Source organism: Monomorium pharaonis, chromosome 9 (genome assembly GCF_013373865.1).
Source record: "Monomorium pharaonis isolate MP-MQ-018 chromosome 9, ASM1337386v2, whole genome shotgun sequence".
Taxonomy (NCBI): Eukaryota; Metazoa; Arthropoda; class Insecta; order Hymenoptera; family Formicidae; genus Monomorium; species Monomorium pharaonis.
In genome coordinates this window covers 16,654,956-16,670,857 of record NC_050475.1, presented here as the reverse complement: position 1 = coordinate 16,670,857, position 15,902 = coordinate 16,654,956, and the positions used below count along the sequence as shown (strand labels likewise).

Here is a 15,902-nt window from a genome sequence, read left to right as displayed (position 1 = left end):
TAACACTGTATGGGAACATCAACGTAGCAAACGCGAACTCGATTATAAATAGGAATTTTATTACAGCGGCTCGTCAGTTTTCTCGAGCGTTAATATACTTGAAATACAATCCAATTTTATGTTGAGCGTAGCACAAAAGTTTTCCGGCATCATTTCGAAGTCGATTACTCTCGCGTTCGAAAGCCGCATTTTATCTCATTCTGACGTCGGCGAATTCTGATTGTCCCAACTTGGGGATTTTTCATATAGACCGTTGTACTTTCTCTAACTACATATTTTATTACTTTAGTTTTTCACTTACAAACGTTCATCATTCATCAGAGAATCCATTTACCTAATGCTACTAAAATGGCACGATCGATCGACAGCATAAAAAAAGAGCCGTACATTGCGCGATTAAATGATATCATTACTCAAACACTGAATAATGAAATCTAAAATATCGTATTTTACCTTCATAAATTTTAGATTAAATATGATTGCATACACATTTTAGTCTCTGATAAAACGCATCGCATTACATAAAACGATTAAAAAGTGTTCGGTATTTCTTGACAATAAAATAGACAGAGGCAAGACAGTTCTAGTTTGCATATATCAGGTAGTGTGCGAGATCGCAACTCAAATTTATTTTACTTTGAAATGGATGCGCCGAGGGTTGAGTTTAACAACAAGGGGCGAATCTCTCTTTCGGTTCGTCTTGTCTGACGGTTTCATCCAAACGGCGCGCGCAAACGATTTGCCCTCTCGTCGAGAAACTTTAAGACAACTCGTTACGAAACGACCGTCGCCGTCGTTCGCCGGTTTCAACCTGCCCGACTGTTTCGCGAACGTCAAATCCTCGGAGGCTGTAAAGCAGACTTTGCGCTTCGCAGGAGCACTGTTGAACGACGTCATAATAATGATAATTATTATTATAAGTTTGCGCAAGACGTCCGCGCGTCGCCGAAGTTTGACGTTAATGCGGCACCGTGCGGAATTAACGTCGGCTTGGTCTTCCCGAGACTTGATTCTCTGAGATTTGTTCTCGTAACGAATCGCGCGAAGATATTCCGGTTTAGCGAGTTAATACGAACAGCTAGTTTCCATGATAAATGTAAATTATCGGACACTCGTTAAACCGATCTAGCAGAGTAAAAGAAAGCAAAATTACGAATCGTTTAACTCGCGTTTTATCTCTAGCGGTCATCTAACACACGATGAAAAATGTATCGTAATTGATTTAACGAAAATAATATTACCGAAATTGAGTCTCATCATTTTCATTTTATAAAAATCTAGCAGATTGCACCTGATTTAATAACGATACTTTTATCGTCCGCAAATCACATTTCCATACTGGGACAAAGGATTGAACTTTGCGGTTGAGACCAAAATAACAGTGGAGTTTACCTTTGGCTTGAGAATGATGTAATGGAAAATAAACTGATGTATTCTCATTACTATATAGCAAGTCTGTCTCTTTCAATTTTTTATTCGTAAAAGATGAGCGCGCCGTGATAAATTAAGTTGCAAGCGCATTAAGGTTACGTTGTTGGCGACTACCAAATCACGTTTAATGTTACAAAGTGCACAATCGATGGGGAAAATTCAAGCTAAGAGTACACCGAGAATGTACAAGTGCACGCAAATGAAAAAATTGAAATAAAAGAAGAAATAAAAATCGATTTCTTTCTATATTATTCCTGCAAATTTCAATTAAACGACGCCATTACGAAATTACCACGGGCACACACAGTCACACAGAGACACGTAGTCACTTGCTTTACCATTTGGAATTATCCGTTAATGGAATGCAAGAGCTTGCAGGTCTATATCCGTAAATGGCTGTTAAATGTGTCTAATGCGCGCGTAATGATTAAAAATCCTCGATTCTTCGTGCAAAAATAGACCCTTTCTACCACCTAAACCTTACGGCCATATTTCTTTTTATAAATATAATTTCTCTCACAGTCTCTTCGGCTATCTTCGCGTTGAATGCTCGAGACCGCTTCTAAACTCTCGAATTCATCTCGTGTCATCGGTAATTATCTCTTTTTTCATTACCGCAAAAATGAATAATACAGTTCCATTATATTGGCGAGGCGCTGGCCGGCGAACAAAGCGCTTGCAGCCAGACAGGCCTTGATTAAGATAGCTGGAGAATTGACGTGGTCAACCCTTCTTTTTACCTATCTACTAATCGAATGATAAGAAAAACCAGTTATAAAAATCTAATATTATAAAGCGATGAGAATATCTCGTTGCTCGACAGTTAATTCAATTTTACTCGCTACATTTCCTCGATTCGTCGCGCGATCCACGATAATCGTGAGTCATCAGTCGTGACTATAGCCGCTCAAAATTATCAGTCGCACGAGATATTACAGAAACGACTGCGCAAAACATTAAAGTAGATCATTCATAATACCGTGCCAACTTGAAAAAGTTATACTGAACTCCGCGACCTTTCCTGTATCGATCCTGGTGTAAGACCACCGACAGTTTATTGGCGCTAAAATGTTCCACGATTGCGATAATACTTAGATCGAAAAGAATCCGTTTTGTGTAAGTTTTACAATATATTCGCAAAAATAAACAATTTAAAATAAATTCCTAAAACTGCTCCATATCAAAATTAAGGAATATTAAAAATATATCAACTTATAATAAATTAATTTCTATTTAGAATTGGAAGATTTATTAACGGTCGTTATATATATTTTTTTTTTTGTTACCAGATTGACGCGGTGTACCTTCACAACTTTTCCCTCTTTTTGTGCGCGGCAATTTTTCTGACTCACCTGCAACAGAATAAATATCACACGTTTAGACGCAGACACATGATAGGTGTATATTTGTTCTACATGCAAAATTGTCGAGTGTAATCGAGAGGTATTTGTGCTTGAAAAAGAAAATTCAACGTCATAACACGCGAACGCCTCCGCGCGGTATAGTTTATCGCGTGATGCATCAACCGGTTTTTTTTTTTTTAAAGGCTGCCGTTTTCCTAAGGTTAAACAACGTTTTAGTGTGGACGTTTAACTCCTCACATGCAGCTGCGCGTATTCTACCCGGGAAACCGCCAGGCCGTTCTTGAATTTCAACTCGCGCCAAGCGTATTATCGTGCGGCGCGTTGCCGGCACGTAGCAACCACCCGATTCTTATCACCGCCTTGTAACGTATTGCGAAACTATAATAATTACCGAGCGTTAAGCTAAAGGCATGAACTGCTAGATATTTTGCGCTCGCACGATGCGTCTAACGTCCCTCACGCGATCGATGTAATCTCCAAGAAGTTCCGTCTAATTCACGACGGAAAAGTCTTCACCCTCTTGATGCATCATTCAATTTTCGTCTTATCTATAATAAAAGATAAACATAGCGTCTTCGGTCTGCCAAAATGCATTGATTCCACAGTCTAATGAGATAGCTATAACTCAGGATACTCTAAACTAAATAAACGGATATGTCAAAAATTAAATAAATGTATTAATAATCGTAAGCCTTTTCACGATAAAAACGTGATAAAAGATAATTGCATGATGAAAAGAAAAAACTTACAGATAGTATATCAAGTGATTATTTTAAAGATAACTTTATTCAAATTCTTAAAATGTAAATTTTTGTTAAAAAATATATATTTTAACATTTATTAAGATAATTGTATAGCTCAATTTTATATATGTATAAAATATATATAATTTAAAGAATTTTGTAATCTGAAAATACATTTTTTTTTTAACAAAAGTTCTTCTGATTTGAGCAAAATCATCTTTAAAGTAATCACTTGTGATACCTGCAAATTTTTTTCCGTTACATAATTATCATATAATTATCATATAAGTATTCTTTTTATGTTTTTTTAAAATCATTCTGTTCATTAAAACGTCCCTAAATGAAATCTTAATAAAAGACTTCTGCATATATAGGTATAGAAGGCCAAACTGGATATTTTTACTAAGCATGTGTTGGAAACTCCATATAAATCTGACGAGCAATTTAATCGTTCAAGAATGCCACGTGCTTTCCACGAAACCATTTTCCATTTGTCTTTCGGCGTGATTTTCACAGGTTAACCCGCGTTGCAATATGCAATGCACTTCGGTAACACGTCGCCGGCGCGAATCGCAATAGCTGGCGGCTGCGAGGGATAGTAGCTGGCGAATGGCCAGCCGCCGCCGATATATCGCGCGTGTTTCTTCGCCGGCATTTGCATACCGAAACCCCTAAAGTGTGAAACTATTGCCGGTAAAGCCGATCCGCAGATTGCAGATTAAACGGATGTTCGCGCGGTTTTGAACACGCCGGCTTCCTTTCTTACCGCCGTAAATGATAAGCGACACTTAAGCTGCAGACTATTTTGTCTCGCTATTTTGCGTCGGCACGTTGATCGCTATAGTCGTGAGTCACGTCGCACGCATCGATCGACGGTGAACGTCATTGCATAACTTTCGAAGTTATAAACAAAAGAGAAGAAGTACGGATCTCACCAACTTTAATAATGGATAAACGTAATTTTAATAATAATAATAATAATTAATGACGTAAATAGGAGGTGTAGTTTTATTTAATCCTAAATAGGGATGTTTAATTATATAGTTAAACGTACATATTTCATGCTAAATAAAAAACATACAAGTCTGACGTCGCGACACATGGCTGATGTCACTGTATATCATGAGTTTACTTGCTATGTGTATATCCGTTTTGGTTAAAGCATTACATCACCTAAACGACATTAAGCCAAGTTACCGCATAAGATTCACGGCGTATCTATACCGCACCTCAATTTTGCGATGCGATTATAATCACAAGTTCGCGCGACGGCGACAACGACGACGGCGACGACGAGACTAAGATCAGAACAACAACAGTGTGATACGCGCGAATTGTAATTCAATTAGTAACTCTAAAACTTTGCCCGCTCGATGCAACTGCCGGAAACATTTTCGGCAAACGACCGCGAACGATGAGCTCGCTTTGGTATGACGACGTGGGAGGGATAACACGTGTTACTGTTCATATTCTAAGAGACAAGCGCGAGTTAGCGGAATTATATCGAGGCCACATCGGCGCGGCGGCGGGGGAATCTTCCGCGGTTAGAGCGCCGTTGAGTTATTAGCTGTTTCCCTTCAGAATTAGCACCAAATTAGCATACCATTAAGGCTGCCCGCACGCACGCAGGTTACTCGATAATCCCCTAATCCCGGAGTTTATCTTCGCGTGATCCTATTACCGCCAAGTGAAATTCACCGCGATGCACCGACGGAGTCTTCGAGCAACGCGACGGGCATTATCGTTTTTGAAGGCACGTATACGTACGCGAGAGCGTATATAGCACGGGAGAGAAGGCGCAAACGGCGCCCACTTTAAATTATCGCATGCGCATACGTGTACGTGTGTGCATTGCCAATTGGGCCTTCGTAAGCTTCGAGAATGACGGTATTAGCGACTACTCTATTATTTTATGCGGCTGAACGCGCGAAATGTTATTTGCCGAGCGCAAACCTTCGCGGTCGCAACAAGCTTGGGTAACAAAAAAAAAAAGAAAGAAAATAGAGAAAAGACTCTCTCACTAATGAGAACAAATTGCGTGCGATACTTTCAAGCACCCGACTCTGTTAATAATGATGTCATAATGATAAAGATATACGCGGGTGCGTCAAGATTTTGCGGCAACGAGTCGATCCGTAATTATCATACTTTTTGCACATCCACGATCCTCGAGTGTAATTATGAGAGGGTGTAAAATGTACAGGGAAACTTTATAATTATTCATTTTTCTAAAGTAGATGGCAGAAATATATACGGAGATGAATCACAAGTTAAAAATTGTATTACCTCCGATGATAAATCCTGACTGATGCGAGTAAAAACTTTTAAAAATAGCAACATGGAAAAATACATGGAATCTTATCAAGTAACCATATTTAATGGTGTAAAGTTTGTGTTACATTCTCTTAAAAATTCACATAAATTTTGTGACTTTTAAAATCCAAACTTTAGTTTCGGTTACTTTACATCGGAAAATATTATTATTATTTGATATTTCTCCTTTCTAAAAAAAAAAAATTCACAGAAATTCATGAAAGATAGATCGCTCCAAAGAGTAAATAACTGCTGTTTACCGTATAACAACGTAAAGTTTACCGAGATCAAAGATCTTTGAGAGGCAGCTTTGCGAACGATACGTCCGAGACGCATTACCCGACGTGATGTTTGGCGTTCATTCACTGGCGAGTTATACTCCTAACTGGAAATCGTGCTTAATTTAGGATTATGTACGAAGAGGTCCTCGGTGTGCGGGATAGATGGATGCGCCCCGGCAATTCACTTCGTGCCTCACTTGAGTGCAAAGGTCGTGAAACGCGCCTCTGGCAAGTACGTCGGAAATCTGACCCGGCGGCTATATCTGCCGCGGCATTAAACGAGGGTGCTAATTTCAGAGGGAAGCCTTCCGGCAGTATCTACTTGTCTTCCGAAGTTTCAAGGTCTCCTGCGGGAGATCTTCCGGCGCGGATATTAGGTTGCGGGCTGCGCAACCCACTTTGACGATGATCCAAACGTGTCTAATGAAATAATGGCGCGATAACGGTAACGATGACGGCGTTCGGCTGCTTATTAATTCTCCGAGAGCCCGAACTAACTTCACCGTCCTCGAAAACAAAGTGGAGACGCGAGCGCTAAAGGTAGGTGAGGTTCCACGGTTTTACAAGTGGAAAAGTTCCTCGCGGCGTTTCGCGTCGCGGTTGGCGACTTATGTCGCGCGGTTTTCACGCTGCGGCGAAATAAGCAAGCTAAAAAGTTTCTGGATTCGCATTAGGAGTCCGACCGGTTGAGAGTAAGGCCATCAGAGGCCGGGGCGTTAATTCTACCACGTAGTGGAACGGCCACCCGGGGGATGCTTTCGAGGACGAAATGGACGCATACCCCGAATCCGCCCGCCCGGGCGGATCCGACGGCGGCTCCTTTGCTGCCGGCAACATTTAACCCATCCGCTCCCGGAAGTACCTCTAGCCGTCGCTTGGCTCTTAGCTCCAGTCCTTAGAAGGGAGTTTAGCCCTGGGTCACGTCTAACGCGCGCCTCTGGCTCGTCGTAATTAGGATTCAGCCCGGTTCGGCTCCGCCCCCTCTCCAGATTTATCCCTCTTTCAGAGCTCTCCCGCTGTCTTTGAATCCAAAGTTTGCGCCCTCTCCTCGCGAACGCGCGCCACCGTTCTTCTCGCGTCCTTTGAGCGGTACTTCCTCCTCGCCCCTTTCAAGCGGAATTCTCGCGCCGCGCTCACCCAACCGGGCCGCCCCGAGTAGTCGAACGCACTTATCAGGAAATCACGTAGGGTGAGTTTATCTTATTCGCTCGTTATCTCGAGCATTAGCCGTGATTTAAAGCCGACTTTACCGATAATGCGAGATTCTGACTAAACGCTAGTTTGAATTCAAAGACGAGCCGTAGGTCCCTCTACATTCCGTTTTATTGGAAATACATTAATGGCAATGAGTAAAGACTGCAAATATCCTATATGCAATTTTCTATGCTGCATTTTTATTAGGCAATTAAGACATTTTACTAAGGATTAACTTTTAAATTTTTTTAATCGTTTAAAAAAAAAATATGTACAAATTTTTCAGCTAATATGGTCGATATTTAAATGTAATTAATTTAAGAATTAAACTTTTATCTCGGTCTTTTTAACCTACACTTGATTGATTCTATTAATAACACATTGATATTAATAATTACTACGTTCTTCTTTTAAATTAAATTTCGGTTGAATTGACTTAAATTGTACCCTCAATTTCCTAAAAATAATTTTAGCAGTCTGTCGATTCTAGGAATAAAGGTCTCTATTGGCTTTTTAAAATATATTTTATGTATGAAAGAGCTACGTGAATTCCTAATCGAGTTTTCTCATGTTCGATTGTGTACGAGCATTCTAAATGAATCGCGAAAACGGATCGGCGAGCGCAACACGCTGGTGCCAGAGATTTGAATTTCAACGAAAGCATCTCGGACCGGCGCGTTTACCCACGATACGAGCCGCATAGTAAGAGGATTCACTACCTTCACCCGCTATCTCGAGAATCGTCGGTTCATCGGGAACAAATAGATCTCGAGCGCGATGGCGCGGTTTCGCAGCAAGTTCGGCGATGGTTGCGCGGCTCTGTGAGATACCACGCTCACAGTGCAGTAGAGGTATCCACTTATCCGATACTCCGTCTATCGCGATTTAATCAGAGGAGAGATGCTCGTAATCGTCTATCTTTCAAATTTGAATGAAGCTTCTTGTTTTATGCAAGTCTGGCTTAAGAGAAGCGATAAGTACAAAATAATATGTGTAGAAAAACGTCAAATTCCATCATTTAAACAATTACAAAGATTATGGAAATATAAAAGTTAATTTAACAAATGTTAAATTGTCATTAATCCGGTCTTACTCGATCTTATCGAACAACTATTTATAATCCGAGAATAGGGTATAAAGGTCTTTTAGAAATATATATAAATTTTCATAGGAGGAATATATTCCAAAAATATTTCACATCGATTTTTCAATATCCTGCAAAATAAATCCTACGTGAGTTTTATGGTGCTGAATATTGTTTAAATCATTTCTGTTTGCACTTTTGCAATTGCAAGTGTTCACTATAATTTGTCGAACCTATATAAATTTCCGGAGCGATCTGCATCAACCTGACTTCTCTACCAGATTTCCTCTCGAGAGAATTGATCCAGGGTATACCTGAATCGCGCAAAATATATTATCTTTTATGGGTTGCACCTAAGCGGCTCTCTAATGCCTTTTATCCGATAAGAGCAGAAAGGAAGAACGAAGGGATAGCGCACGCGAAGTTAGGCAGAGAGAAAAGATATGCCCGAAAACTGCCGTAAATCGTCGAATGTGAAGTCCACTTGAATTTGGTGGTGAATTTCCAAGCTCGCACTAAGAGTCGCAGCAAAAGATAAAAAAAAAAAAGTTGAACACGTCTGGGATTTCTAACGTTCAATCTTAAAACTGATTAGCGTTATTTAAAATAGTTATTTAGAAGTCCTGGAGTTCGCGATCCTCTTAATTTATTCAATAATAAACATTAAAAGTTTCGAAACAAAAAATTAAAATTAATTTAAAAAGTAGTTTCTTATGAATTAAAAAAATATGTTGCAACAATTTTTAATAATTTCTGTTCACCCATTTAAAACGTTTCAATCTTATAAGATATATATAGTATAATAAGAAATATGCGAGAAAATGTCGCTGCAACAAGAATATCAATTTCGTTGATACACTTATCGTCGTTTATCGACGGCGATACGTAAAGCTGCACGCTAGACTTGGTTGTGGACGTTCCTTGTTTTGAGTGAAAGCTCGCCCGCGTTTATTTTCAGCATCGACTGTTTCGAAATTTGCTATAGCCTTTGGAACCACACGTGGGTGTATGCAAAATCACCTAGTCAAGTATACACGATACACGAATCTATACGTCTTTATTGAAATAACACACGTAGCTCGCGCACTTTCTGAAAAAGCTCCCCGAAAGCCATCGCCTACGATAGACGTTTGACATACTACACGCTTCTTCTGCTTTCAAATAATAGTGTCACGGCAGGAGGATATCAAAGCAAATTTCTCGTCGCGCGTATATTATCAATAATTTTTCACGAGTGACAAAAAGAACGTATTCTTATATAAACATTCTTCAAAATAAAAAGAGCTATGAACACGTAAAGAGAAGAAAATATCATTAAAAAAATATTACCAGAATAAATATGTAAAAAAGAATATGAAATTTTAAATGAAATATTAATTTTATCTTGCAAAATTTAGTCATAAAATTTAATGACCTTCCTAAATTTCCTAAATTACGTTCCTGTTAAGAAAAAATTTATTTAATGCGCTAACAGCAGTAAAATTAAAAAAAAACCTTCGCTACATTTTTAATTTTGTCTGTAAACGTTCGCAATTATGCACGCACATAAAATGTATTAGAGAAGACAGCTGAGTGTTCCGAGTAACGAGCTGCACATGTGTAACATTAATCTCTGATGAGAAATCGGTGCGTCACACATATGCGGCGCACGATACCGAACGCGTTAAAATTAGACGGAGAATAAATATTTGCAAGGAATGTGAATTTCATGCATCAACAAACGCAGTTTTCGCTTTCCTCGTATTCGAGCGTGCTCGGGAACGTACGTCGTATAACGTATATACCGGAATTGGTATGCTGCATACATATTTCTTCCTTTTAAGTGGACACGCGTCAACGACTGGACGTCTGGATTTTTTAAATCATAAAAGCACTCATAAACATGGATAAAAGCGGAATTAGAGTACGCGGCATACGGTTTTACGACGGAGCGACGGGACGCTAACTGCGCACGTGTGAATTTTTATCGTATCACCTTTCTACGAATGTCATGAATTCGTAACGTCGCATACGTACACATCCAGACATTTCGCATAAAGGAGAGAGTTTATTTCCGTGTGATATCCTAAGATCTATTTATAATGCGCGCGTAGTCGTTAATGACTCAGTATCTTAATGGTCACCTGCGCGTTTTCATAATTATGTACAAACATATATATTTGTTCAGTAATCAATAATGGCGACAAGGACGACGACAATGATAATTGAATAAAGCAACGATGTGAAAAATAAATTCCAAGAGAAACAGAAGTTGAAGCTACAACGTTATTAAACTGAGTAACTGTGCTGATCACGATCGAGTGATTTTTACTTATAACGCAATACGTAACGAGATAATGCCTATGGAAAAAAAAAATACGTGTGACTCGGTTACGTTTCTCTTCCTCAGTTTACTCATAACAGGTTTTCTTTCGCGCGCTACTTTCGGCGCGCGTTCCCTCCGTAAATCCGACAACTCGCGACGACGTGATGTCGCGGTTACGTGCGCTCGCGCGCGCAAAATCGTACGATCAAAAGAAACCGCCCGTTTTATAAAGCGTCACGTAACGAATATGTATTACGGGTTACAACACTTGCGAGATAGACGCCCGAACAATCCGGGGGTTGTGCGTGGAATTGACGATTGAATTGAAAATCTCTCGTCTTCGCGCGTAATCCGACGAGGGTTAAAATTACGACATTTGATTCGCGGCACACTCTTCGTTTCCGTGGAGAGATAAAGGAAAGAGGGGAATCGGTTAGCTCCCTCTCTCTCTCTCTCTCTTTCTGTCTCCCTATTCATGGTATGGCTCCCCCCGCTGTAGCGCACGCTAGCCGCGCGATGCAACGGCGACACAGTTGCATCCGCGCCACGTGCAACAATGCAATCGTACGCACGACCGGTAATAACTGGACGATATACGAGCCCCGCGGTCTCGCGTTACGCATGTATGATTACCGTGGTAAGCGTTGCGTGGCGCACACTCTGTGAACCAGCCTGTGACGCACCTCCTGACCCCGCCGCCATCGTCCGCTCCCTCCCCCTCCCCCCCCTCCCTCCCCGGCCGCCTGTAATTACTCACACGGCCACTGTATTTCCATCCCACGGCTGATTGTGAAAATCGCGCTGGGAATTCAGCAGAAGGACAATACCGGAGAGGACAGCGCTCATTTTGCGTTATCCTCGCGCTTTCGCGAGCCAATCGTTGTGCCGATGTACACACACACACGCACACATACATACACAGAGATAACTATAATAAAACAATGCGTAACCGCGACCGCTTCGTACTTCTATATTCATTAAAAAGTGCGCATTTGCGCGTGAATCCAATTCGTACGCTTATTTCGATCATAATTGAGAATCTGTACGTTTCTGCCTGTCTACCATAAAAATCGTTAATATCAAATCATATAATCTGTTATTTTAACTCCAATTTTTTACACCCTCTGAATTACATAATTGTCCTTTTTGTCAGGCAATTAAATTATCAATCCCACTAGAGCGAAGATTGTTGCCTAATAAATTGGCTATTACAATAACGTTTCCCGGATTTAATATGCATCAAAGCACTCTCTCCGTTGTTATTTGTTTGTTCAAGAGAATTAATCGACCATTTACATAAGCGATAAGGATATGATAGATGGTCGAACAAATTTACCCGTTCAAATATTTAGACGCGCGATTAAATCGTTGGAGTATTAATATCGATGAAAATCTATATAATAATCCCACCGCGTAAAATCCGTTTTTTATAATCCGCGTTTATTCAATCGCGATCAAAGCGGCGAGGCTTTAGGGATATTTTTCACGAAAATCGAATAAATTACAACGTATCCCTTCGCGGAAAAATACAGGCGGCCCCGAAAATCGGATAAAAGCGGAGAGTATCATCGGGCGCAAGTGGCTTTTGGAATAGACAATGAGAGGCACAATTTCCCTCGCGCGACTCGCGGTTACACTCGGCATAAAATCTGTTTACACAGCTGGGGAACACACCCTCTGCGCCCAGCCGAAGTACCCTGTAACCCTCGCGGTACGTCGGCCGGGCGCCGCGACACCGGTGCGCGGCGATCGACCGACACTCTCGGAATTTTATTAGCCGGAAGACGAGAGACCGAGAGCTCGAGGATTCATCTCCCTTCCGGGTTTACCCAAATTGCCCCCCGTGTTTTATAGATACGTGTCTTGGATAAATAGCGCGTGGAGAATATGGAGAACGTTTGCTGAAGTAACGTCAATTGAAGTAAATGGAAGTAAGTAAACGTCAATTTCGAAAGAATTCGCTTTTGTTATAATCAACCGTCTTCCCGCAGTTCCCATATAGTTTTCCAAACATGAAGATAAATAAATACATAACGTATATCTCTTAATGCATACAGATCTCTTAATGTTTTGTTAAATATCCATTTTAAAAAAATTAATGCACTATTAAGATCAAATTATTATAAAGCTGAAATATTATTGGTAGCAAATTTAGGCAAATTTATTTAAAATTTACCATGCTACGAAATTATACTCTAGCACTTTTTAAATCACAATCACGCCAGACAATGGGAAATGAATAGTCAATATTTAATTATCGATGCACGTATTCTTTCGTGGACCCTTTTGTGCGGCGCGTTGTATAATGCATTCGTACAAAAGTTACGACGGATACGCGGCAACTCGTACACTTTCGAGTTTTATTGGGTGGAAGTGGAAGAATATTAGCATGAGAAAGTTCAACTTCCGATCTCGCGAGCTCCCGCGATTTGGCCCGGCAAGAATTTACGGTCTTCCCCGGAATTGTTAAGTCAGAATAATTCTCCGCGTGGATTTACGATTCCGAAGAAGTTAATCGAACTCTGGGTTGTTCTTTATCTTTGCTTTATTACAGCCGGCTCGCTCAGAAAGGCAATAAAACTTACACGGTGACTATGACCCCTCATAAGTCATAAAACTGTCGGAATAATACGCTGAATGCGATGGGATGTTTACATTCCGCTAAATATGATTTAGAAGAAATAATGTTATCATTAACGTCAGAAAATTAATTTCGTAAACTGTCGGGCGTCGGATACAGCGGTGTATGTGTGCTCTTTAGTCCGAGACAAGGGTGTATTTTATTAGCCGAAGAAGATGAAATTTGCATGAGATCCCTGAACTTTCGTCCACACCGTCTCGACCGAGCGATTCTACCTTTGTGGACCGCAAAGTTGCTCCTAAGTTACGACCTAAACTTTCGCGCGAGTTGACAGATTTATCACGCGCGTAGCCGCAATAAGGAGCAGGTAAACTCGAATACACCAACCACGACCTGCTTAACATAAAATAAATCTTGAGAGCGTCAGGAATATATTTTATACCACCTTGATTCAATATTTTCAAAAGAAAGAGAGTATGCCAGCAGTTGAATTAAGCGATCCGCTGCATCTCTATTTCTTATATCAAATACGTATATAAGTATAATTAATTGAAATTTTGTGTACTCCATTTTGTATTGTCTTTACAATAATAGAAAATAATTTAACACTTGATATTTTTAAATATAATTATAATAGTTAATGATAATGAAAAGATTTTAACTATATCATGTATTTAACTTATAAAATCAATTTTACATAATGATGTAATTAATATATTAATAATTAATAAAAAAAGTATCTTTATGAAATCTACATTTTTCGTAATGACAAGCTAAAGACTCGTTAAGGGCATACATATTTCATTGGATCATTATCTCTGGTAATAAAAAAAGTATTTGCCTTTTCTCTCGGACAGTTTTCATTGAAAACTGCGACGAGCTTAATGTGTATTTAATGAGATATTTACCTAATTTTACGTTAAAATAATTGTCAAATATTTCCAATATTTCTACATGATTTATTTTATTTAATGTTTCACATTGCAAAAAAATAAATAAAACAAGTAAAATTATTTTTATGATCATCAAAGTTATATCATAAAAGTTGTATTCGATTAAAAAACCAAATAAAGCTTACGAGAAAGCCATTTTTACATATTATTAAATCAATAATCATATCTCTTCTATATAAATTATTATTATTTTCATATCATAATAAGCATAATTAATATATACGTCATAATTATTCTTTATAAAAGCTTTTCGTTTAGAAAAAACACCTCCCGCGTTAAATTGAAAAAGTTCATAAAGTTTGACATGCACATTCCGCATGTGCATGTAAATTTGCACCAGCACCGTTCTTTTCCAGCCTGCAGGGTCACGCGCGTATTCGCGCCTTGCGGAATTACAAAAGCGGAAGATTTGTCCAGGGCGATAGATTTATCGCGGACGTACACACGCTGACGGTTGGGATAATTCCGAATGCATGGCCGGGCAAGATTAAGGGGAAATCCCGGGCGTCGCTGCGAGGGGTGCGCGCCGGCGCGCGATTCTCTCGCGCTTTTTCCGCGCGAGGGCTTAAATATCCATCAAAGGGTGTTTCAGGATCCACGCTCACCCTGGGAGGATTGCGGAAAACTTCCGCCGGAAGCTGTTTAGAGTTCCGACGAGTGTCAACAAAATGGACCGAATCGGAAGGGACCCACCGAAAAGCCAACAGCGGAGTAAAAGACGGGGAGCCGGGCGGAACCGGATTCGTACGACTCACTGATGTTTGCCTCTTCGCCAGTACTTGCCGGGATTTCGCCGTATACCCGGTTTAGGGGCCACTTATCTGACTGCTCTCTTCCCCCGCATGGAGCGGGGGACTTTCGAACTTTTTCGAAAGCGCGCAGTTAGATCGTTGAGTACAGAGTGGTCACTAAAGATTTCGAACGTTTTTAAACCACGTACTTTCCACTTGGCGAAAGGCAAATATATAGATCTTTTGTTAAATGTAAAAAAAAATAATTTAAATACTTTTTGGTAAACAAAAAAATATGCGAAATATTTTTATTTCACTTCTTTATGCCCAAAAGTTATAAGCTTCACAGTTTTCTACATACAAAAATCTCGTTACAAGCTCCTATCAAGAATTCGTGCAATCCGTTCGAACGATTTTATCCATCAACTAAACAAATTCGCGGATTAGATTCCCATTGGGAAATTTCGACTTTCTCTTGGTCGAATTTTTTAACGACCGACACAACGAATTACTCGACGTGACTCGTACCAAAAAAAAAAAATAAAAATAATCGATCGCGTTATTTTGAGAACCGTGTTCCTCTGTGTCGCGTCACTCGGCGCGCAATTGGCCGAATAAGCGGGGATCCTCGTCGACGTTCAATTTTATCAAAAGCGTCTCGTCGTCGAGAATCGCCGTTCGCCCAGCGAAAGTTCGGGCACGGGAGTAAACTTTCGCCGTCGCCGCTGGTCTTCGGTGCTCGATACAAATAAGCCCGCGGTCGTTTCGTCTTTACGACACGGCGCAAATACGACGAGTGCGACGGTCCGTCCCGAAATCGAACGATCTTCCCCCGCGATACAGTAGGCCCCCATAAAACCCACCTTGTCCCCTCGATAACCACGTAATGCCGAGCCGCGCCGCGTAATGAAATTCTCTACCC

At 40.2% G+C, this 15,902-nt stretch overlaps 1 protein-coding gene and 1 long non-coding RNA gene across 7 annotated transcripts in view; both read right to left on the bottom strand.

The window, feature by feature from the left end:
- The window catches only part of LOC118647277, a 72,502-nt gene extending 62,759 nt beyond the window's left edge, over window positions 1-9,743 (bottom strand). The window contains exon 1 of the long non-coding RNA XR_004964579.1: window positions 3,187-9,743. This is a non-coding gene — a long non-coding RNA (uncharacterized LOC118647277). The remainder of the gene's footprint in view (window positions 1-3,186) is intronic.
- LOC105838764 (fasciclin-3) overlaps window positions 1-15,902 on the bottom strand; it is a 329,393-nt gene that overhangs the window by 210,024 nt on the left and 103,467 nt on the right. The window lies entirely within an intron of this gene.